Source organism: Siphateles boraxobius, unplaced genomic scaffold (genome assembly GCF_051911475.1).
Source record: "Siphateles boraxobius isolate OS27281-9 unplaced genomic scaffold, OSU_SipBor_1 77, whole genome shotgun sequence".
NCBI lineage: Eukaryota > Metazoa > Chordata > Actinopteri > Cypriniformes > Leuciscidae > Siphateles > Siphateles boraxobius.
In genome coordinates, this window is record NW_027509205.1 from 4,075,268 (window position 1) to 4,100,453 (window position 25,186).

Below are 25,186 nucleotides of genomic sequence, written 5' to 3' on the forward strand. Positions count from 1 at the left end.
CCACCAGCAGGTTTCTGGTGACCCAGATGGCATCCTTGATCACGTTTAGGGTGAGCCAGAGCGAGGCAAATGTTGTAGGTGTCAACTCCTTCAAGCCCTGACCCACCCCCAGGATGGCGAGCTTATAGTCCACCTGGGCCCCACCCGCTGGCAGGCACGGGAAAAACAGGGGGCCGGTCTTGGCCCACAGGTCCCGCGCAGCGCCGCACTCCCAGAGCAGATGTCGAACGGTCTCTGGGGAACCACATCCGGACCGTGGGCAGGTGGAGTTTTTGGCCATGCCTCTGGAGTGCATAACCGCCCTGACCGGGAGGATCTCATGAGCCACCATCCACGACAAGTCTTTAAGCCTGTTCTGGAGAGCTGGGTGGGCTGCGTTCCTCCAAACATCTTTGGCCTCACCTAGTGTGAGGCCTGGAACCGGGCTCACCGATTCTCGATCCTGCACAAGAGAGGTAAGAGACTTGTGATTAGTTAAAACAGTGGCATCATTTGTCTCTAAAAGAGAGAGACATCAAAAATCTGCAGCGTCGGGCTCTTTTGCTGTTGTTGTTGTGGATGATGTTGTTTTCATGCTCCGGATCCATGAGCCAAAAATCAATTTCACACGCGGTCACCGGATAGTGGACGAATCAGATGTTACACGAGATCAAAACAGAGTTGTTGTTTTTTTTCCCGTTTTTATCCCTCTCACACCACCATTACCTGTATAGCATATGATCACCTACAACACCTTTAAAGCACCCATACACAGCAATATAAGTTACTTCCATTAACACCTGCTGCCACACAAGACTAAAACATCTCTTTCATTGAACGCAGTTTTGGGGGGTGCACCGTTCCCAGAAGTACTGCAATACCGGTTCGATGCGTGGAGTGGACGGAGCAAGCCCCTGTTCCATCTCCCAGTTCCAAAAATCAATTTAATATATGGTGCCCGGGTAGGGCACGTATCAGATATTAAACTGATAAGAACAGATTTTTTTTTTCTTTTGACATATTTTTATTGTGCCATTTCATTCATTTATACATCATATCATTTTTACAGAATGTTCACATGCTTTTTTGTTCTTTGTTCTTTTGTTTTTGAAGCGATAAAACAGTTCCATTTGCCCATGTACATATATATATATATATATATATACATACACATATATATAAATACATACACGTATACATATATACATATACAGTACATATACTTTTTTTAAGTAAAAGAAAAGCATTCTGTTAAAAATAAAAAATTAAGTAAGGTATGAATAAAAAAGGTAATAAATAGAATAAATATACAGATAAAACAATAAAAAAAAAAAAAAAAACAGAGTTTAAAAGCTCTCTCTTCCATTGTACAGGAGTGGGTATGTCCTTATAACCATTTTAAACCTCCACTCAGCTCTTCAGAACCAGTCCCAAGGACCCGACCCTTCTGGGCCCGGAGGAGATCCTCTTGAACCGAGGCGCCGCTGCTCCACCTAAGATGTTGGGGGGCATCTACGGGCAGTCAGGGCTCGTGGCTATGGGGACCTTTTCCTGTGAAGCTCTGACCCCCACATCCGAATGGCGACATGCGGTGTAATCCTGCAGCCTTGACTTAGCCAGCTGGATGGTGGCGTGGAGGGACACCTGCATGCGCTTCCCTACCAGTAGGTTTCTGGAGGTCCAAATGGCGTCTTTGATACAGAGGATGGTGAGCCATAGCTTTGATGGTGTTTTAGCTGGTGTTTCATCTTGGCTCACCCCTCCTCTCCCCATAGGGTAGTCTGGGACCCCCCCTACTGGCAGGTACGGGAATTGCTGGGGGCCAGCTGTTGCCCACAGGTCCCTCACAGCACTGCACTCCCAGAGGGCGTGCCTCACGGTCTCGGGCGCGCCACACCCGGGCCGCGGGCAGATGGGATTCTCTGACATGCCTCGGGAGTGCATCACGGCCCTGACCGGGAGGATCTCATGGGCAGCCATCCAAGCCAGGTCTCGGTGTCGGTTATGAAGAGCTGAGTGGGATACATTTCGCCAAACCTTTTGGGCTTCACCTAGAGTGAGCCCGCGCACTGGACACACTTGTTCCCGTTCCTGCACAAGGGAGAGGATAGAGCGGTGGTTGGTTAAAACAGTCACTCTTTCTTTTTCCAAATTAAAATTCTTTAAAAACTTTTTTATATGAGTGTATGCAGGGGGTTGGTCAAATGCAAGTGGTGTTGTCAAGTCTGTTGGTAAAATATTGATGGATCTTAAAAAAGACCCCACCCAGAACCGGGCCATGGCTGCTGTTTTGTCTTGTCTGGATGGGGTCAGGGCATACTTTAGGTGTAGTGCAGTGTATTTGGCTCCTAAAAACAAGTGAGGGTCCGGTACGCCTTTTCCTCCATTTTTTGGTGCTTTCTTCATAATTCCTCTTTTTAGCCTCTCCCACTTGGACCCCCACAGGAAATAAAACATGGACCGGTCCAGAGATACAAGAAAGAATCTAGGGGGGAAAAAAACAGAACATAACAATAAGAACAGTGGTAAAATCACCGCTTTTAGAATTAAAACCTTCCCTTCAACTGTCAGCTGTCTCAGTCCCCAGAACCCCAATTTTTTCCTCACTTTTCCCATCACATCATGCCAATTTCCACTCCCTCCCCCGTCTCTGTCAAATTTTATGCCCAGTATTTTTAAGTCTGTCTTTTTAATAGTGATGTCCAGTCCAACAGTCTTGCTAGGTTCCCATGGGCCATAGAACTGTGCCTGGGTCTTTTCTCTGTTCAGTCTAGCTCCAGACGCTTTCCCAAACCAGTCTGTCAAGTCCATGGTCCTCTGTATTGATAAAACGTCAGTAAATAAAAGGTTAACATCATCCATATATAAAACAGTCTTTGCAGTCAGTCCTCCGGTCCCGGGTATGGTCAGTCCCGTTATCCACTTGTCCGTTCTCAAGACCTGCGCTAGGGGTTCGATGCAAGCCACATACAGGAGAGGAGATAACGGACAGCCCTGACGGACACCGCTGCGTATATCTATCGCTTTTGAAAGGTTCCCATTAACTAGGATTCTGCTGGTTATGTCCCTGTACAGCAATCCCACCCAAGCTAAGAATCTCCCAGGAAAGCCCATTTTCCCCAATACTTGAAACAAGTAATGGTGCGAGACTCTGTCAAATGCTTTTTCAAAATCTAGGTTTAAAACTATCAGCCGAATATTTCTGTCTCTCGCATAACAGATGGCATCTCTTATCAGTACGAGGCTGTCCGTGATCTTTCTCCCAGGGACGGCGCAGGCTTGATCCGGGTTGATCAATTCTGCTAAAACTCTTGACATTCGTGTTGATAAAAGTTTACTAAAAAGTTTACAGTCAAAGTTTAAAAGGGTTATAGGACGCCAGTTTTTTAAATCTGTCTTGTCGTCTTTTTTGTGTAAAAGTGTCATTATACCCATTCTAAAACTGTCTGGAAGTCGGTCAAGGTTATCAAAGTCATTAAAAACAGCCAGTAAGTCTTGTCTTAAAATGTCCCAAAAGGTCAGATAAAATTCTAGAGGGAGTCCGTCATCTCCAGGGGATTTCCCCTTTTTAAAATTTTTTAAGCTTTTGTCCATCTCAAGGAGGTTAAAATCATTTGTCAGACCTGCACTATCTTTTACAGTTTTCTCTATAAAGGTTAGTGTTTCATTTAAAATACCATCATCAATTACCTTTTTTCCATAGAGTTCCTCATAAAAACTTTCTACTACTGTTAAAATACCATTTGTGTCTGTCATCATTTCTCTTTCTTTGTTTCTCAATTTCACCATTGCTCCACCTCTATTAAGTATTTTCTTAAAAAAGTATCGTGTACATTTCTCTACCTGCTCTATTTCCTTTTCTTTACTTCTCAGAATAATTCTTCTACTTTTAACTTCTGCCAATTCAGACATTTCCTTTTTGACGTCTTTTATTTCATCCTTAAAGTCGAAGCCCTGATTAAAAAGATGAAAGTAGCGTTGTAGCCTCTTTTGCAGTCCCACCATTTGTCTATATTCTTTTCCTTTTTTCTTTTTCCCTGCCCATCTAAAAAAAGTCTTGGTCTTTCCCTTCACCATCTCCCACCACTGTGCTCTTGAATCATAGAAGTCTTGTAGGGTCTGCCAATTGCTGTACTGCTCCCTGTATTCTTTTACTATCTCCAGGTCTTCCAACAGGGAGCAGTTTAGCTTCCACAGACCTCTACCTGTTGTCAAACCGGGAGGAAGTGATAGGGTGCAAGATAGCATAGTGTGATCAGAAAAGAAAAGTGGGGTTAATCTGGCATCCAATAAAGACCAGTCTCTGGTAAAAATATAATCAATGCGGGAAGCTCTGGTGCCATCACCACTGAACCAGGTGTGGCCCACATTGTTGGGATGCATGGATTTGAAAACGTCAGTCAGTCTAAAATCTTTTATTATATTTTGCAGTAAAACTGTAGTCTTGTCCTTTTTAAAATCCTCCCCTGCCCCTTTCCTATCTTTCCTCTGTAAAACACAATTAAAATCTCCTGCGAAAATTAAAGGAGTCTTTCCTAGTAAGTGGAACTGCATATCTATTAAAAGGCTGTATCTGTCATTTTTTTCTGTGTTCCCGTAAAAGTTTAAAACATTAAAATCCCTCCCTAAAAAAGTCAAATTGGCTAAAAGGGCCCGTCCGTCTCTTAATATTGTGCTCCCTTTCACCAATATTTGTGTGTTTTTTATCAGGATGGCTACTCCGTCTGCTTTATTTTGATTTGAACCACTCCATAAGGAGGGTCCTTGCTGCCATTGGTCTTCCCACTTCTTGTAGTCTTTTAAAAAGGGTAAGGCACATTCCTGTAGTAAAAAGACATCAGAGGGTTGTGTACTTAAAAAATTTAAAACTGTTTGTGCTCTCATTTGTGACATCACACTTCTCACGTTTAAAGTGGAGATAGTGATGGTCGTGAGCATTAAAATGAGTATAAAAGAAGACAGATACAACATTTCAAAAATTTAAAAACAACTATCCATTAAAAAACAGATTTCCTTGTAAAACAAACTCTTCCTGCGTTCCCACCAAAGGGGAGGCAGGGGAATGAGTTTCTTTCCCTTCTGAATCACAGGGTGAGCTCCTGGGTGTGGATGATTTCAGCTCAAACGATAAGAAAGAAATCTCATTTGCTGTATGACTTGGGAATAATCTATTCAGGTCGTCTGACGAGGAGGAGTCAGAGAATCTTCCTATTTTATCTTTATCGGTTTCTTTCAAGAGAGGGGAATGTGCCGCTCTCTTTTTATTTATCGATTGAGCACAGGGGAGTTGCTCACTTAATTGACTTTTTGTTTGTAACTCGTCTGTATCCTCCCCTGCATTTTCACTTACCTCTGTGTTGTCTTCATCTGTCCCTTCCATTTGATCTTCCTCACCTTGTTTTACTTCACTCCTTTGCTCCACCCCTTCGTTACCTCTGTCATCTGCTTTCTCTCCACCAATCACAGGGTTTGGCGGGAGATTTGAATCTGGCTCCGCCTCCTCGTTATCCTGTTGCACTCTCTCCTCAACCGCCATTTTGTGTGCTTTAACTTTGTTGGCAAACGATTTGGGGCAATCTCTGTAGAGATGGGAAAAGTCTCCACAAAGATTACACCTTCTGCCATTGGGACATTCGTCAAAAGAGTGTCCAATTTCTCTACACTTGTTACAAAAGACTTTCTGGCATGCTTCAACAAGGTGCCCCAACTCCCCACATCGCCGGCAGAGTTTGGGCATCCCCTGATAGTGGATGTAGCCCCTGTTTAATGGGGACCCTCCAGGCACAATTCCAAATACCGTCTTCATCATAAACCTTCATAGCCTGGCCCCTCACAGTGCAAAATCTTCCCAACCATGTACAAACATCTTCTCCATTTACAGTCTCATTGAACATCCTAACAATAACCACTTTTTGTGTGTTATCAGTTAGTTTCTCCACTTTAAACATGGAGAACTGGGTCTTATGTGTGTCAAAGAGTTGCCAGAAGTCATTTAACAGTGCTGCATTCTTAAAACTCACATCAAAGCCTTTGTTAAAAGGCAGGGTCAGAATGCAATTCAAATCCACGGGGGTAAACCCTAAACATTTCTGCATCAGTTTCCTAGAAAAATCTAGTCTGGACATTTCCAACTTCTTTCCATCTTTTTCTAAAAAACTAAAACGCACGCTGTGGTGCCTCCGCACGCCGGCACGGGCAGCCGACATGTTGGAGGCACCAACAGCCTAAAAATAAACAATAAAATAAAATACAAATAAATAATAATTCAAATAACAATAAATAAATAAATAGATAAAAAATCTTACCTTAATACAGTACAGAAGTAAAAGCAACTGGATCAATGTACCTCCTAAAAGTTGTATGGCTCAGGATACAGGGTGATCTTGAGCCAAGAAACCTCCAAGAGGCGATCGCTGTCTCAACCAGTGACCAGACACTTGATCTTAGCCAAAAGGCCGAGAAGCGATGACACAATGACGCAGAGGCGGGGGAGCCGTCAAAGGCCACGCCCACCTGGGCCGTGGCGAGAGGGTCTAAAGGTCGCCAACAAACAAGCTCAGCTCACAGCAATACAAGCTCAGCTTGACTGTTGACACCGAAAATGGATCACAGCAGAGCGCACAACACGACACTTTGGAGTGCAACCTGGGATTTTGGACCAACAAACATTCTGCCCTAAAAGTGAGCGGGCAGACCAAAGCGTACGTCGTAGAGACTTGAAACTCTTGAGGGATGGTAGTACCCGCCCGGTCTACAACATCACCAAGGCTCGGCCCAATCGGCCCCAAGGTGGCGCTGCAGCGATCAGAAGTACGAAATGCCTCGTAACTCCTGAACCGTCCGTCGCAGACCCAAGTGTCTTACATCACCGGAATCCTTGGCTCGGGCCGAACAAGACGCAGGCCTCGGATTCGATGGTTGCGCTGGCGAGATTTTCGGGTATTTGGGATTTTGTGAAAAAGCTACTTTTGCACACTAGTCCTAGGTCTTTCGCCCGATCTGACCCAAACCGGTGCAGAAAGATTCCCTGGAGTCTGATTGCCGACAGCGATGGGGAAAAAAGTCGGAATTTCGATTCACGTTGGCGACGGGACGCCAAAACGTTGGGAGTGGGCGAGGCGGGCTTTACTTAAATGGCCATAACTCTCCAACGGAATGAGACAATTACACCCAAGTCGGTACACCTGTGCACGGGCTCAGCCTGTGCTCAGGTGAAAAGGGATGTGGCGACTGGCCACTTGGTGGCGCTGTAAACAGTAAAAACAACAACATGAATACGGCCATAGGCGACTGTATGTCAGGTGATTTTTCACACATGCACAAGGTATTCATACCACATGATAGAACTCCTCATTCGGAACAACTTTGCTTCTAGGACCACTGCTGCCAATCAAAGCGCTGGTTGAATAATGGAGATTATTTGAAGAATGAAGGAAAAAAATAAATAAAACACAGCCCTACTTTTGCAGACTGGTCCTAGGTTGAGAGTTTTACATCTCTCGATCAACAACTGCAGTTCAATTCTCTGGACTTCCTAGGTCGTTAACTACCAGAAGAAGAGGAACTCGAACAATCTGCTCTTTTAACCAGTGTGTCCAGGGGAGAGCGCGAACGCAGTCCCCCACTACCATAAATTATGCAGTCGAGATTCCCACATTTGGGGAATTTGCAGGGGTCAGCACAACCGGAGTGCAATGGCCGAGCCTCGCCCTGGGTGAACCACCTTCCTGATCATGGTGTCTCCCCTGCCAGGTAAGTATGAATTCCCAGGCCTCCCGTCAGAGGAACCCTGTCCCTCTCCGCAATCCTCACCAACGGTCGGACAATCAAACACACACCTGATTCGACTCATCAGCTCATTCGTAAAAACTCCAAGAGATAAGAGAGAGACATAAAAAATCTGCAGCGTCGGGCTCTTTTGCTGTTGTTGTTGTGGATGATGTTGTTTTCATGCTCCGGATCCATGAGCCAAAAATCAATTTCACACGCGGTCACCGGATAGTGGACGAATCAGATGTTACACGAGATCAGAACAGAGTTGTTGTTTTTTTTCCCGTTTTTTTCCCTCTCACACCACCATTACCTGTATAGCATATGATCACCTACAACACCTTTAAAGCACCCATACACAGCAATAGACGTTACTTCCATTAACACCTGCTGCCACACAAGACTAAAACATCTCTTTCATTGAACGCAGTTTTGGGGGGTGCACCGTTCCCAGAAGTACTGCAATACCGGGTCGATGCGTGGAGTGGACGGAGCAAGCCCCTGTTCCATCTCCCAGTTCCAAAAATCAATTTAATATATGGTGCCCGGGTAGGGCACGTATCAGATATTAAACTGATAAGAACAGATACTACACTTGATCTTAGCCAAAAGGCCGAGAAGCGATGACACAATGACGCAGAGGCGGGGGAGCCGTCAAAGGCCACGCCCACCTGGGCCGTGGCGAGAGGGTCTAAAGGTCGCCAACAAACAAGCTCAGCTCACAGCAAACAAGCTCAGCTTGACTGTTGACACCGAAAATGGATCACAGCAGAGCGCACAACACGACACTTTGGAGTGCAACCTGGGATTTTGGACCAACAAACATTCTGCCCTAAAAGTGAGCGGGCAGACCAAAGCTTACGTCGTAGAGACTTGAAACTCTTGAGGGATGGTAGTACCCGCCCGGTCTACAACATCACCAAGGCTCGGCCCAATCGGCCCCAAGGTGGCGCTGCAGCGATCAGAAGTACGAAATGCCTCGTAACTCCTGAACCGTCCGTCGCAGACCCAAGTGTCTTACATCACCGGAATCCTTGGCTCGGGCCGAACAAGACGCAGGCCTCGGATTCGATGGTTGCGCTGGCGAGATTTTCGGGTATTTGGGATTTTGTGAAAAAGCTACTTTTGCACACTAGTCCTAGGTCTTTCGCCCGATCTGACCCAAACCGGTGCAGAAAGATTCCCTGGAGTCTGATTGCCGACAGCGATGGGGAAAAAAGACGGAATTTCGATTCACGTTGGCGACGGGACGCCAAAACGTTGGGAGTGGGCGAGGCGGGCTTTACTTAAATGGCCATAACTCTCCAACGGAATGAGACAATTACACCCAAGTCGGTACACCTGTGCACGGGCTCAGCCTGTGCTCAGGTGAAAAGGGATGTGGCGACTGGCCACTTGGTGGCGCTGTAAACAGTAAAAACAACAACATGAATACGGCCATAGGCGACTGTATGTCAGGTGATTTTTCACACATGCACAAGGTATTCATACCACATGATAGAACTCCTCATTCGGAACAACTTTGCTTCTAGGACCACTGCTGCCAATCAAAGCGCTGGTTGAATAATGGAGATTATTTGAAGAATGAAGGAAAAAAATAAATAAAACACAGCCCTACTTTTGCAGACTGGTCCTAGGTTGAGAGTTTTACATCTCTCGATCAACAACTGCAGTTCAATTCTCTGGACTTCCTAGGTCGTTAACTACCAGAAGAAGAGGAACTCGAACAATCTGCTCTTTTAACCAGTGTGTCCAGGGGAGAGCGCGAACGCAGTCCCCCACTACCATAAATTATGCAGTCGAGATTCCCACATTTGGGGAATTTGCAGGGGTCAGCACAACCGGAGTGCAATGGCCGAGCCTCGCCCTGGGTGAACCACCTTCCTGATCATGGTGTCTCCCCTGCCAGGTAAGTATGAATTCCCAGGCCTCCCGTCAGAGGAACCCTGTCCCTCTCCGCAATCCTCACCAACGGTCGGACAATCAAACACACACCTGATTCGACTCATCAGCTCATTCGTAATAACTCCAAGAGATAAGAGAGAGACATCAAAAATCTGCAGCGTCGGGCTCTTTTGCTGTTGTTGTTGTGGATGATGTTGTTTTCATGCTCCGGATCCATGAGCCAAAAATCAATTTCACACGCGGTCACCGGATAGTGGACGAATCAGATGTTACACGAGATCAGAACAGAGTTGTTGTTTTTTTTCCCGTTTTTTTCCCTCTCACACCACCATTACCTGTATAGCATATGATCACCTACAACACCTTTAAAGCACCCATACACAGCAATAGACGTTACTTCCATTAACACCTGCTGCCACACAAGACTAAAACATCTCTTTCATTGAACGCAGTTTTGGGGGGTGCACCGTTCCCAGAAGTACTGCAATACCGGGTCGATGCGTGGAGTGGACGGAGCAAGCCCCTGTTCCATCTCCCAGTTCCAAAAATCAATTTAATATATGGTGCCCGGGTAGGGCATGTATCAGATATTAAACTGATAAGAACAGATTTTTTTCTTTTGACATATTTTTATTGTGCCATTTCATTCATTTATACATCATATCATTTTTACAGAATGTTCACATGCTTTTTTGTTCTTTGTTCTTTTGTTTTTGAAGCGATAAAACAGTTCCATTTGCCCATGTACATATATATATATATATATACATACACATACACACATATATATATAAATACATACACGTATACATATATACATATACAGTACATATACTTTTTTTAAGTAAAAGAAAAGCATTCTGTTAAAAATAAAAAATTAAGTAAGGTATGAATAAAAAAGGTAATAAATAGAATAAATATACAGATAAAACAATAAAAAAATAATAAAAAAAACAGAGTTTAAAAGCTCTCTCTTCCATTGTACAGGAGTGGGTATGTCCTTATAACCATTTTAAACCTCCACTCAGCTCTTCAGAACCAGTCCCAAGGACCCAACCCTTCTGGGCCCGGAGGAGATCCTCTTGAACCGAGGCGCCGCTGCTCCACCTAAGATGTTGGGGGGCATCTACGGGCAGTCAGGGCTCGTGGCTATGGGGACCTTTTCCTGTGAAGCTCTGACCCCCACATCCGAATGGCGACATGCGGTGTAATCCTGCAGCCTTGACTTAGCCAGCTGGATGGTGGCGTGGAGGGACACCTGCATGCGCTTCCCTACCAGTAGGTTTCTGGAGGTCCAAATGGCGTCTTTGATACAGAGGATGGTGAGCCATAGCTTTGATGGTGTTTTAGCTGGTGTTTCATCTTGGCTCACCCCTCCTCTCCCCATAGGGTAGTCTGGGACCCCCCCTACTGGCAGGTACGGGAATTGCTGGGGGCCAGCTGTTGCCCACAGGTCCCTCACAGCACTGCACTCCCAGAGGGCGTGCCTCACGGTCTCGGGCGCGCCACACCCGGGCCGCGGGCAGATGGGATTCTCTGACATGCCTCGGGAGTGCATCACGGCCCTGACCGGGAGGATCTCATGGGCAGCCATCCAAGCCAGGTCTCGGTGTCGGTTATGAAGAGCTGAGTGGGATACATTTCGCCAAACCTTTTGGGCTTCACCTAGAGTGAGCCCGCGCACTGGACACACTTGTTCCCGTTCCTGCACAAGGGAGAGGATAGAGCGGTGGTTGGTTAAAACAGTCACTCTTTCTTTTTCCAAATTAAAATTCTTTAAAAACTTTTTTATATGAGTGTATGCAGGGGGTTGGTCAAATGCAAGTGGTGTTGTCAAGTCTGTTGGTAAAATATTGATGGATCTTAAAAAAGACCCCACCCAGAACCGGGCCATGGCTGCTGTTTTGTCTTGTCTGGATGGGGTCAGGGCATACTTTAGGTGTAGTGCAGTGTATTTGGCTCCTAAAAACAAGTGAGGGTCCGGTACGCCTTTTCCTCCATTTTTTGGTGCTTTCTTCATAATTCCTCTTTTTAGCCTCTCCCACTTGGACCCCCACAGGAAATAAAACATGGACCGGTCCAGAGATACAAGAAAGAATCTAGGGGGGAAAAAAACAGAACATAACAATAAGAACAGTGGTAAAATCACCGCTTTTAGAATTAAAACCTTCCCTTCAACTGTCAGCTGTCTCAGTCCCCAGAACCCCAATTTTTTCCTCACTTTTCCCATCACATCATGCCAATTTCCACTCCCTCCCCCGTCTCTGTCAAATTTTATGCCCAGTATTTTTAAGTCTGTCTTTTTAATAGTGATGTCCAGTCCAACAGTCTTGCTAGGTTCCCATGGGCCATAGAACTGTGCCTGGGTCTTTTCTCTGTTCAGTCTAGCTCCAGACGCTTTCCCAAACCAGTCTGTCAAGTCCATGGTCCTCTGTATTGATAAAACGTCAGTGCATAAAAGGTTAACATCATCCATATATAAAACAGTCTTTGCAGTCAGTCCTCCGGTCCCGGGTATGGTCAGTCCCGTTATCCACTTGTCCGTTCTCAAGACCTGCGCTAGGGGTTCGATGCAAGCCACATACAGGAGAGGAGATAACGGACAGCCCTGACGGACACCGCTGCGTATATCTATCGCTTTTGAAAGGTTCCCATTAACTAGGATTCTGCTGGTTATGTCCCTGTACAGCAATCCCACCCAAGCTAAGAATCTCCCAGGAAAGCCCATTTTCCCCAATACTTGAAACAAGTAATGGTGCGAGACTCTGTCAAATGCTTTTTCAAAATCTAGGTTTAAAACTATCAGCCGAATATTTCTGTCTCTCGCATAACAGATGGCATCTCTTATCAGTACGAGGCTGTCCGTGATCTTTCTCCCAGGGACGGCGCAGGCTTGATGCGGGTTGATCAATTCTGCTAAAACTCTTGACATTCGTGTTGATAAAAGTTTACTAAAAAGTTTACAGTCAAAGTTTAAAAGGGTTATAGGACACCAGTTTTTTAAATCTGTCTTGTCGTCTTTTTTGTGTAAAAGTGTCATTATACCCATTCTAAAACTGTCTGGAAGTCGGTCGAGGTTATCAAAGTCATTAAAAACAGCCAGTAAGTCTTGTCTTAAAATGTCCCAAAAGGTCAGATAAAATTCTAGAGGGAGTCCGTCATCTCCAGGGGATTTCCCCTTTTTAAAATTTTTTAAGCTTTTGTCCATCTCAAGGAGGTTAAAATCATTTGTCAGACCTGCACTATCTTTTACAGTTTTCTCTATAAAGGTTAGTGTTTCATTTAAAATACCATCATCAATTACCTTTTTTCCATAGAGTTCCTCATAAAAACTTTCTACTACTGTTAAAATACCATTTGTGTCTGTCATCATTTCTCTTTCTTTGTTTCTCAATTTCACCATTGCTCCACCTCTATTAAGTATTTTCTTAAAAAAGTATCGTGTACATTTCTCTCCCTGCTCTATTTCCTTTTCTTTACTTCTCAGAATAATTCCTCTACTTTTAACTTCTGCCAATTCAGACATTTCCTTTTTGACGTCTTTTATTTCATCCTTAAAGTCGAACCCCTGATTAAAAAGATGAAAGTAGCGTTGTAGCCTCTTTTGCAGTCCCACCATTTGTCTATATTCTTTTCCTTTTTTCTTTTTCCCTGCCCATCTAAAAAAAGTCTTGGTCTTTCCCTTCACCATCTCCCACCACTGTGCTCTTGAATCATAGAAGTCTTGTAGGGTCTGCCAATTGCTGTACTGCTCCCTGTATTCTTTTACTATCTCCAGGTCTTCCAACAGGGAGCAGTTTAGCTTCCACAGACCTCTACCTGTTGTCAAACCGGGAGGAAGTGATAGGGTGCAAGATAGCATAGTGTGATCAGAAAAGAAAAGTGGGGTTAATCTGGCATCCAATAAAGACCAGTCTCTGGTAAAAATATAATCAATGCGGGAAGCTCTGGTGCCATCACCACTGAACCAGGTGTGGCCCACATTGTTGGGATGCATGGATTTGAAAACGTCAGTCAGTCTAAAATCTTTTATTATATTTTGCAGTAAAACTGTAGTCTTGTCCTTTTTAAAATCCTCCCCTGCCCCTTTCCTATCTTTCCTCTGTAAAACACAATTAAAATCTCCTGCGAAAATTAAAGGAGTCTTTCCTAGTAAGTGGGACTGCATATCTATTAAAAGGCTGTATCTGTCATTTTTTTCTGTGTTCCCGTAAAAGTTTAAAACATTAAAATCCCTCCCTAAAAAAGTCAAATTGGCTAAAAGGGCCCGTCCGTCTCTTAATATTGTGCTCCCTTTCACCAATATTTGTGTGTTTTTTATCAGGATGGCTACTCCGTCTGCTTTATTTTGATTTGAACCACTCCATAAGGAGGGTCCTTGCTGCCATTGGTCTTCCCACTTCTTGTAGTCTTTTAAAAAGGGTAAGGCACATTCCTGTAGTAAAAAGACATCAGAGGGTTGTGTACTTAAAAAATTTAAAACTGTTTGTGCTCTCATTTGTGACATCACACTTCTCACGTTTAAAGTGGAGATAGTGATGGTCGTGAGCATTAAAATGAGTATAAAAGAAGACAGATACAACATTTTAAAAAATTTAAAAACAACTATCCATTAAAAAACAGATTTCCTTGTAAAACAAACTCTTCCTGCGTTCCCACCAAAGGGGAGGCAGGGGAATGAGTTTCTTTCCCTTCTGAATCACAGGGTGAGCTCCTGGGTGTGGATGATTTCAGCTCAATCGATAAGAAAGAAATCTCATTTGCTGTATGACTTGGGAATAATCTATTCAGGTCGTCTGACGAGGAGGAGTCAGAGAATCTTCCTATTTTATCTTTATCGGTTTCTTTCAAGAGAGGGGAATGTGCCGCTCTCTTTTTATTTATCGATTGAGCACAGGGGAGTTGCTCACTTAATTGACTTTTTGTTTGTAACTCGTCTGTATCCTCCCCTGCATTTTCACTTACCTCTGTGTTGTCTTCATCTGTCCCTTCCATTTGATCTTCCTCACCTTGTTTTACTTCACTCCTTTGCTCCACCCCTTCGTTACCTCTGTCATCTGCTTTCTCTCCACCAATCACAGGGTTTGGCGGGAGATTTGAATCTGGCTCCGCCTCCTCGTTATCCTGTTGCACTCTCTCCTCAACCGCCATTTTGTGTGCTTTAACTTTGTTGGCAAACGATTTGGGGCAATCTCTGTAGAGATGGGAAAAGTCTCCACAAAGATTACACCTTCTGCCATTGGGACATTCGTCAAAAGAGTGTCCAATTTCTCTACACTTGTTACAAAAGACTTTCTGGCATGCTTCAACAAGGTGCCCCAACTCCCCACATCGCCGGCAGAGTTTGGGCATCCCCTGATAGTGGATGTAGCCCCTGTTTTCTCCCAGAACTATCATTTGTGGCAAATGCCTCAGACCTTGGAAGCCCTGGGGGTCTTCCCATTGCTTAATGGGGACCCTCCAGGAACAATTCCAAATACCGTCTTCATCATAAACCTTCATAGCCTGGCCCCTCACAGTGCAAAATCTTCCCAACCATGTACAAACATCTTCTCCATTTACAGTCTCATTGAACATCCTAACAATAACCACTTTTTGTGTGTTATCAGTTAGTTTCTCCACTTTAAACATGGAGAACTGGGTCTTATGTGTGTCAAAGAGTTGCAAGAAATCATTTAACAGTGCTGCATTCTTAAAACTCACATCAAAGCCTTTGTTAAAAGGCAGGGTCAGAATGCAATTCAAATCCACGGGGGTAAACCCTAAACATTTCTGCATCAGTTTCCTAGAAAAATCTAGTCTGGACATTTCCAACTTCTTTCCATCTTTTTCTAAAAAACTAAAACGCACGCTGTGGTGCCTCCGCACGCCGGCACGGGCAGCCGACATGTTGGAGGCACCAACAGCCTAAAAATAAACAATAAAATAAAATACAAATAAATAATAATTCAAATAACAATAAATAAATAAATAGATAAAAAATCTTACCTTAATACAGTACAGAAGTAAAAGCAACTGGATCAATGTACCTCCTAAAAGTTGTATGGCTCAGGATACGGGGTGATCTTGAGCCAAGAAACCTCCAAGAGGCGATCGCTGTCTCAACCAGTGACCAGACACTTGATCTTAGCCAAAAGGCCGAGAAGCGATGACACAATGACGCAGAGGCGGGGGAGCCGTCAAAGGCCACGCCCACCTGGGCCGTGGCGAGAGGGTCTAAAGGTCGCCAACAAACAAGCTCAGCTCACAGCAAACAAGCTCAGCTTGACTGTTGACACCGAAAATGGATCACAGCAGAGCGCACAACACGACACTTTGGAGTGCAACCTGGGATTTTGGACCAACAAACATTCTGCCCTAAAAGTGAGCGGGCAGACCAAAGCGTACGTCGTAGAGACTTGAAACTCTTGAGGGATGGTAGTACCCGTCCGGTCTACAACATCACCAAGGCTCGGCCCAATCGGCCCCAAGGTGGCGCTGCAGCGATCAGAAGTACGAAATGCCTCGTAACTCCTGAACCGTCCGTCGCAGACCCAAGTGTCTTACATCACCGGAATCCTTGGCTCGGGCCGAACAAGACGCAGGCCTCGGATTCGATGGTTGCGCTGGCGAGATTTTCGGGTATTTGGGATTTTGTGAAAAAGCTACTTTTGCACACTAGTCCTAGGTCTTTCGCCCGATCTGACCCAAACCGGTGCAGAAAGATTCCCTGGAGTCTGATTGCCGACAGCGATGGGGAAAAAAGTCGGAATTTCGATTCACGTTGGCGACGGGACGCCAAAACGTTGGGAGTGGGCGAGGCGGGCTTTACTTAAATGGCCATAACTCTCCAACGGAATGAGACAATTACACCCAAGTCGGTACACCTGTGCACGGGCTCAGCCTGTGCTCAGGTGAAAAGGGATGTGGCGACTGGCCACTTGGTGGCGCTGTAAACAGTAAAAACAACAACATGAATACGGCCATAGGCGACTGTATGTCAGGTGATTTTTCACACATGCACAAGGTATTCATACCACATGATAGAACTCCTCATTCGGAACAACTTTGCTTCTAGGACCACTGCTGCCAATCAAAGCGCTGGTTGAATAATGGAGATTATTTGAAGAATGATGAAAAAAAAACTAAAAAACAGCCCTACTTTTGCAGACTGGTCCTAGGTTGAGAGTTTTACATGTCTCGATCAACCACTGCAGTTCAATTCTCTGGACTTCCTAGGTCGTTAACTACCAGAAGAAGAGGAACTCGAACAATCTGCTCTTTTAACCAGTGTGTCCAGGGGAGAGCGCGAACGCAGTCCCCCACTACCATAAATTATGCAGTCGAGATTCCCACATTTGGGGAATTCGCAGGGGTCAGCACAACCGGAGTGCAATGGCCGAGCCTCGCCCTGGGTGAACCACCTTCCTGATCATGGTGTCTCCCCTGCCAGGTAAGTATGAATTCCCAGGCCTCCCGTCAGAGGGACGCTGTCCCTCTCCGCAATCCTCACCAACGGTCGGACAATCAAACACACACCTGATTCGACTCATCAGCTCATTCGTAAAAACTCCAAGAGATAAGAGAGAGACATCAAAAATCTGCAGCGTCGGGCTCTTTTGCTGTTGTTGTTGTGGATGATGTTGTTTTCATGCTCCGGATCCATGAGCCAAAAATCAATTTCACACGCGGTCACCGGATAGTGGACGAATCAGATGTTACACGAGATCAGAACAGAGTTGTTGTTTTTTTTCCCGTTTTTTTCCCTCTCACACCACCATTACCTGTATAGCATATGATCACCTACAACAGCTTTAAAGCACCCATACACAGCAATATACGTTACTTCCATTAACACCTGCTGTTACCTGCTGTTACTAAGAACAGATACTACACTTGATCTTAGCCAAAAGGCCGAGAAGCGATGACTCAATGACGCAGAGGCGGGGGAGCCGTCAAAGGCCACGCCCACCTGGGCCGTGGCGAGAGGGTCTAAAGGTCGCCAACAAACAAGCTCAGCTCACAGCAAACAAGCTCAGCTTGACTGTTGACACCGAAAATGGATCACAGCAGAGCGCACAACACGACACTTTGGAGTGCAACCTGGGATTTTGGACCAACAAACATTCTGCCCTAAAAGTGAGCGGGCAGACCAAAGCGTACGTCGTAGAGACTTGAAACTCTTGAGGGATGGTAGTACCCGCCCGGTCTACAACATCACCAAGGCTCGGCCCAATCGGCCCCAAGGTGGCGCTGCAGCGATCAGAAGTACGAAATGCCTCGTAACTCCTGAACCGTCCGTCGCAGACCCAAGTGTCTTACATCACCGGAATCCTTGGCTCGGGCCGAACAAGACGCAGGCCTCGGATTCGATGGTTGCGCTGGCGAGATTTTCGGGTATTTGGGATTTTGTGAAAAAGCTACTTTTGCACACTAGTCCTAGGTCTTTCGCCCGATCTGACCCAAACCGGTGCAGAAAGATTCCCTGGAGTCTGATTGCCGACAGCGATGGGGAAAAAAGTCGGAATTTCGATTCACGTTGGCGACGGGACGCCAAAACGTTGGGAGTGGGCGAGGCGGGCTTTACTTAAATGGCCATAACTCTCCAACGGAATGAGACAATTACACCCAAGTCGGTACACCTGTGCACGGGCTCAGCCTGTGCTCAGGTGAAAAGGGATGTGGCGACTGGCCACTTGGTGGCGCTGTAAACAGTAAAAACAACAACATGAATACGGCCATAGGCGACTGTATGTCAGGTGATTTTTCACACATGCACAAGGTATTCATACCACATGATAGAACTCCTCATTCGGAACAACTTTGCTTCTAGGACCACTGCTGCCAATCAAAGCGCTGGTTGAATAATGGAGATTATTTGAAGAATGAAGGAAAAAAAAAAAAAAACACAGCCCTACTTTTGCAGACTGGTCCTAGGTTGAGAATTTTACATCTCTCGATCAACAACTGCAGTTCAGTTCTCTGGACTTCCTAGGTCGTTAACTACCAGAAGAAGAGGAACTCGAACAATCTGCTCTTTTAACCAGTGTGTCCAGGGGAGAGCGCGAACGCAGTCCCCCACTACCATAAATTATGCAGTCGAGATTCCCACATTTGGGGAATTCGCAGGGGTCAGCACAACCGGAGTGCAATGGCCGAGCCTCGCCCTGGGTGAACCACCTTCCTGATCATGGTGTCTCCCCTGCCAGGTAAGTATGAATTCCCAGGCCTCCCGTCAGAGGCACGCTGTCCCTCTCCGCAATCCTCACCAACGGTCGGACAATCAAACACACACCTGATTCGACTCATCAGCTCATTCGTAAAAACTCCAAGAGATAAGAGAGAGACATCAAAAATCTGCAGCGTCGGGCTCTTTTGCTGTTGTTGTTGTGGATGATGTTGTTTTCATGCTCCGGATCCATGAGCCAAAAATCAATTTCACACGCGGTCACCGGATAGTGGACGAATCAGATGTTACACGAGATCAGAACAGAGTTGTTGTTTTTTTTCCCGTTTTTTTCCCTCTCACACCACCATTACCTGTATAGCATATGATCACCTACAACACCTTTAAAGCACCCATACACAGCAATATACGTTATTTCCATTAACACCTGCTGCCACACAAGACTAAAACATCTCTTCCATTTTGGGGGGTGCACCGTTCCCAGAAGTACTGCAATACCGGGTCGATGCGTGGAGTGGACGGAGCAAGCCCCTGTTCCATCTCCCAGTTCCAAAAATCAATTTAATATATGGTGCCTGGGTAGGCTACGTATCAGATATTAAACTGATAAGAACAGATTTTCTTTCGAAAAAAGTTTATTGTCACATTGTTTCATTCCATTCTTTCAATATCCATTTTTTCCTTATAAAATCACATTTTTGCACATATCTTAAAACAACAAAAAGGGCATAAGTTACAGCTAAAAATCAGTTATGTTGATGTGTTGTGTAAAAGTCCATGTATGTTGTGTGTTGTTTTAAAGTAAAGGTAAAATGGATTAAAATATAATAGGAATGCAAATATAAAACAATAAAACAATAAAATATGCCAAATAAAACATCTCTTGTACAGGATCGAGGGTGAGTCCCTATCAAGAATGTCCATTCACTCCAGGTCTCCAGAACAGGCCCCAGACTCCTCGCTTCCAGTGCCCAGCGGAGATCCCCTCTCCTCCGGCCCGCTGGCCCGCTGTTCCCGTAGCCAGAGTGGTGAGGGTGCATCTACGGGTGGCCAGGTACGGTGGCGGCCGGGACCTTCTCCGTGTGACCTCGGCCCCCCCATCCGAATAACGACGTGCGGCCCACCCTGCAGCGTTGATGTTATCCTCTGCTCGCACGCGTGGAGGGGGACCGTCACGCGTTTCCCCACCAGCAGGTTTCTGGTGACCCAGATGGCATCCTTGATGTGGTTGAGGGTGAGCCAGAGCGAGGCAAACGTTGGTGGTGTCAACTCCTTCAAGCCCTGACCCACCCCCAGGATGGCGAGCTTATAGTCCACCTGGGCCCCACCCGCTGGCAGGCACGGGAAAAACAGGGGGCCTGTCTTGGCCCACAGGTCCCGCGCAGCGCCGCACTCCCAGAGCAGATGTTGAACGGTCTCCGGGGAACCACATCCGGACCGTGGGCAGGTGGAGTTTTTGGCCATGCCTCTGGAGTGCATGACCGCCCTGACCGGGAGGATCTCATGAGCCACCATCCACGACAGGTCCTTAAGCCTGTTCTGGAGAGCTGGGTGGGCTGCGTTCCTCCAAACGTCTTTGGCCTCACCTAGTGTGAGGCCTGGAACTGGACTCACCGATTCTCGATCCTGCACAAGAGAGACGAGAGACTTGTGATTAGTTAAAACAGTTGCATCATTTGTTTCTAAAAGATATTTCTTTAAAAATTTCTTAATAAAACTATGCTCTTTTGACAAATTAAAAGACACTGGACTTTTAAGATCAATGGGTAAAATTTTCAAACTTCTTAGGTATGACCCCATCCAGAATCGGGTCATGGCTGCTGTCTTGTGTTCTCTGGATGGGGTCAGTGCATACTGGATATGGAGGGCGGCAAAGCGGCTGCCTAAAAACAGGTGGGGGTCTGGGAGGCCTTTCCCGCCATTCTCTTTTTTCTTTTTAACGACCTCCCTCTTGATTCGTTCCCACTTGGACCCCCACAGGAAATAAAATACCGCCCTCTCCAACTTGGCCAGGAATCGTCTTGGGGGACTAAAAACAGAACAGACAAGTAAAATTAGTGGTAAAATCACTGCTTTAAAAATTAAAATCTTGCCTTCTAACGTCAGTTGTCTTAGTCCCCAAAAGCCCAGTCTTTGTCTGACTTTCCCTAACATGTCAGTCCAGTTTCCTGGTCCTCCACCCTCCCTGTCAAATTTTACTCCTAAAATTTTCAAATCCTTTTCTTTAAAATCCAAATCTAGTCCAACTGTGTCCACGTCGCCCCATGGCCCGAAGAGCAGGGCCTCGGACTTACTCCTGTTAAGCTTGGCGCCCGAGGCCCGACCGTACCAGTCAGTCAAGTCCATTGCTCTTCGTACTGATAAAAAGTCAGTCGCTAAAAGGGTCACGTCATCCATATATAAAACACAGGTCGCCGTCAGTCCACCAGTTCCTGGGATATCTAGTCCTTTAATCCATTTATCCCTTCTCAAGATCTGTGCCAGTGGCTCAATACAAGCCACATACAGAAGGGGAGATAAAGGACACCCCTGACGGACACCGCTGTGGATATTTACAGCTTTGGAAAGATGCCCATTTGCAAGAAATTTGCTGCTTAAGCCCTCATACAGCAGTCCCACCCAAGCTATAAACCTCTCTGGAAAGCCCATTTTTTGCAGTACCTGAAGGAGGTACTGGTGCGAGACCCGATCAAAAGCTTTTTCAAAGTCTAAATTTAGGACTACAAGCCTAATGTTTCTGTCTCTCGCATAACAGATGGCGTCTCTGATCAGTACCAGGCTGTCCTTGATCTTCCTGCTGGGCACAGCGCAAGCTTGATCCAGGTGGATTACGTCCTCTAAAACAGTCGACATTCGTGTAGCTAAAATCTTACTAAAAAGTTTACAATCATAATTTAAAAGAGTGATTGGTCGCCAGTTTCTCAAGTCAGTCTTGTCTCCTTTTTTGTACAGTAATGTAACTATCCCTACTCTAAAGCTGTCTGGAAGTCTGTCAAGAGTCTCAAATTCTTTAAAAACTGTAAGTAAGTCATGTGCTAAAATGTCCCAGAAAGTCAGATAAAACTCAAAGGGGAGTCCGTCCATGCCCGGGGACTTCCCCTTCTTAAAACCCTTTAAAGCTTTTTCCAATTCTAAAAGATTAAAATCCTGGGATAAAAGCACATCTGGACTCTTAACTTTTTTATCTAAAAACCCTAAAACTTCCTCTAAGATGCCATTGTGTACCTCTTTAGTGCCGTATAAATTACTGTAAAAACTTTCAATTTCCCCTAAAATCAGGTCAGTTGTATTTACTTCCCCCCCTCTAAAAGTTTTTAAAATATTGATCGACCCTCCCCGAGCTATTGTCTTTTTAAAAAAATACCTGGTACACTTCTCTCCTTCCTCTAACTCCCTTTCTCTACATCTTAAAATGACACCTTTGCTCTTTGTTTCAGACAGATCTGACATTTCTTTCTTTACTTCTTTTATTTCATTTGTAAAATCCAATCCATTGTTTAAAAGGTTAAAATATCTCTGCAGTCTTTTTTGCAACCCCATCATGCGTCTTTTTTCTTTATTCTTTTTTTCTTTTCCAATTTGTTTAAAAAACCGTCCTGTCCTTTGTTTCACCATCTCCCACCACTGTGCACGTGAGTCGTAAAAGTCCTGGAGGGTCTGCCATTGGCTGAACTGCTCCCTATACTCACTAACCACTTCCTCGTCCTCTAATAGGGAACAGTTCAGCTTCCACAGCCCTCCCCCTACAGTCACACCCGTGGGGAGTGAAAGAGTGCAAGACAGCATCATATGGTCGGAAAAAAAGAGGGGGGTCAATGTAGCATCGGTCGGCGGGAGGTCCCTGGTAAAAATATAGTCAATTCGAGAGGCTCTGGCACCGTCACCACTGAACCAGGTGAAGCCTTCCTCTCTTTGATGCATTGTTTTAAAACAGTCAACTAACTTAAAATCTTTGACTATATTTTGTAATAAAGCCGATGTCTTGTCGACCTTAAAATCCTCTCCTACCCTCCTTCTGTCCTTTTTTGATAATACACAATTAAAATCCCCTGCTACCACTAGGGGAGCCCTGCCTAGCATGTGGGGTTGCAAGTCTTCTAAAAGCTCATACCTGTTATTTTTTTCAGTAAAACCATACATATTTAAAATGTTAAGATCCTTACCTAAAAAAGTCAGATTTGCTAAAATTGCCCGCCCGTCCCTCACCACAGTGCTGCCCTTCACCAAAAGGTTGGGATTTTTTATTAAAATAGCAACACCGTCATTTTTGTTAAAATTGGACCCACTCCAAATGGAAAATCCTGGGGTCCAAATCTCCTCCCACTTCCTGTAATTTGTTAAAAAGGGCAAACCACATTCTTGCAATAAAAACACATCTGACTTAAAAGTTTTTAAAAAGGATAACACACTCTGTGCTCGCAAAGTAGACCTCACACTTCTCACATTGATTGTAGAGATAGTGAGGGCCATGAGCAGTATGGTTAAAAATACAAGCATTAATAGAAGGATAAAACCAAAAGACTGCAGAAAGTTACATTAAAATCATGTTATGTCATGTAGCACTTGCTTCTCCTTTTCCCCAGAAAAACTGGGATCAGGAGGGCAAATGCTCGCCGCCTCAGAGTCCACATAGAGAACCTCTTGTGGCTCCTTCGGTGACGATGTTCTAAGCTTAACGTGCAAAAAGGAGACTTCATTGGGAGATTCTGCGGGCCACATACGGTCTAGATCTAACGAAGAGGAACTATCTAGCCGATGCGATGCCCGCAGCCTTTTCTCCTCTGTTTGAAGCAGAGGAGATCTCGCAGACCTTTTTTGCACCTGAGCATTGGGGAGTGAACCCTCGGATTCACCCCCACTATCCACCACACTAACCTCCGATACGGTGTAGAGTGAGGAAGCCGTTGCATCCTCCTCCTCCTCCTCCATTTTGTTTCCACTTCTCTCTTGTTGGGGAACGGCTTCCTCACGCTGTTCGCTGTTAAAACTTGACTCCGCCCCTGTGGCCGCCCCACTTCCTTCCTCCTGCCCACTCCCTGAGGCTGGCTGGGAAATAGAATTTCCCGCCAAAACCTCAGGGACCGCCTCCTCCTTCCTTTGCTCTTTTGTTTGTTCCACATGTGGGGCGGCCATTTTGTTGCCTTTCAGTTTGTTGGCAAAACTTTTAGGGCAATCTCTGTAGAGATGGGATGACTCCCCACAGAGGTTGCACCGCCTGCCATTGGTACACTCTTCAAAAGTATGACCAATTTCTCTGCATTTCCCACATATCATTTCCTGGCATGCTTCAGCTAAGTGCCCAAACTTTCCACATTTTCTACATAATTTGGGCATACCCTGGTAGTGAATGTAGCCTCTGTTCTCGCCCAACACAATCATAGAAGGCAGATGCTTCAGGCCCTGGTAGCCCCCAGCGTCTTCCCATTGTTTAATGGGAATTCGCCAGGAGCATGTCCAAATACCATCCTCATCTAAAACCTTGACTGGCTGGCTTCGAACTGTGCAAAATCTGCCCAGCCAGACACAAATGTCCTCCCCAGTCACTGTCTCATTAAACATTCTAACAATCACAGTTTTAAGTGTGTTGTCAGAGAGCTTTTCAACAGTAAACATGGACAGCTGGGATTTAGCTACTTCAAATCTGTGCCAGAAATCATTCAGGTGGGAAACCGCTCTAAAACTAACATCAAATCCTTTGTTCAGGGGCAGAGTCACGATGCAATTCAGATCATCAGGTTTAAAATTTAGAGTTTTTTGGATCAGCTTCCTGGAGAAGTCAAGACGTGACATCCCCAGGAGCTTCCCCTCAACTTCTTTGAATAAAAAACGCACGCTGTGGTGCCTCCTCATGCCGGCACGGGCAGCCGACATGGTGGAGACACCAACAGCCTAAAACTTTAAAAAACAATAAATAAATAAATAGATAAAAAGGTCTTACCTTAAAACAGAACCGGAATAAAAGCAGCTGGATCAATGTACCTCTAAAAAGTTTGGGGCTCAAGTCACTGAAGGACCCAAGCCGGAAAAACCTCCAAGAGGCGATCGCTGTCTCTACCCTAGGACCAGACACTTGATCTTAGCCAAAAGGCCGAGAAGCGATGACACAATGACGCAGAGGCGGGGGAGCCGTCAAAGGCCACGCCCACCTGGGCCGTGGCGAGAGGGTCTAAAGGTCGCCAACAAACAAGCTCAGCTCACAGCAAACAAGCTCAGCTTGACTGTTGACACCGAAAATGGATCACAGCAGAGCGCACAACACGACACTTTGGAGTGCAACCTGGGATTTTGGACCAACAAACATTCTGCCCTAAAAGTGAGCGGGCAGACCAAAGCGTACGTCGTAGAGACTTGAAACTCTTGAGGGAT

General features: G+C 45.5%; 6 non-coding genes and 3 pseudogenes across 6 annotated transcripts; all 9 read right to left on the reverse strand.

Annotated features, from left to right (window-relative positions):
• Positions 1 to 826: 826 nt before the first annotated feature.
• Positions 827 to 1,001, reverse strand: LOC143727487 (U2 spliceosomal RNA; annotated as a pseudogene).
• Positions 1,002 to 7,575: 6,574 nt separating this feature from the next.
• On the reverse strand, positions 7,576 to 7,739 carry LOC143726967 (U1 spliceosomal RNA). The gene has a single exon (XR_013199188.1). It is a non-coding gene; the product is annotated as a U1 spliceosomal RNA (small nuclear RNA).
• A 444-nt stretch (positions 7,740 to 8,183) lies between these two features.
• LOC143727030 (U2 spliceosomal RNA) lies at positions 8,184 to 8,374 on the reverse strand. Its single transcript, XR_013199242.1, has one exon. It is a non-coding gene; the product is annotated as a U2 spliceosomal RNA (small nuclear RNA).
• Positions 8,375 to 9,502: 1,128 nt separating this feature from the next.
• Positions 9,503 to 9,666, reverse strand: LOC143726968 (U1 spliceosomal RNA). Its single transcript, XR_013199189.1, has one exon. It is a non-coding gene; the product is annotated as a U1 spliceosomal RNA (small nuclear RNA).
• Positions 9,667 to 10,110: 444 nt separating this feature from the next.
• LOC143727446 (U2 spliceosomal RNA) lies at positions 10,111 to 10,296 on the reverse strand. Its single transcript, XR_013199494.1, has one exon. It is a non-coding gene; the product is annotated as a U2 spliceosomal RNA (small nuclear RNA).
• Positions 10,297 to 16,930: 6,634 nt separating this feature from the next.
• LOC143726601 (U1 spliceosomal RNA) lies at positions 16,931 to 17,094 on the reverse strand. The gene has a single exon (XR_013198842.1). It is a non-coding gene; the product is annotated as a U1 spliceosomal RNA (small nuclear RNA).
• Positions 17,095 to 17,440: 346 nt separating this feature from the next.
• LOC143727512 (U2 spliceosomal RNA) lies at positions 17,441 to 17,559 on the reverse strand (annotated as a pseudogene).
• A 1,127-nt stretch (positions 17,560 to 18,686) lies between these two features.
• On the reverse strand, positions 18,687 to 18,850 carry LOC143726603 (U1 spliceosomal RNA). The gene has a single exon (XR_013198843.1). It is a non-coding gene; the product is annotated as a U1 spliceosomal RNA (small nuclear RNA).
• A 434-nt stretch (positions 18,851 to 19,284) lies between these two features.
• On the reverse strand, positions 19,285 to 19,457 carry LOC143727496 (U2 spliceosomal RNA; annotated as a pseudogene).
• Between the last annotated feature and the right edge of the window lie 5,729 nt (positions 19,458 to 25,186).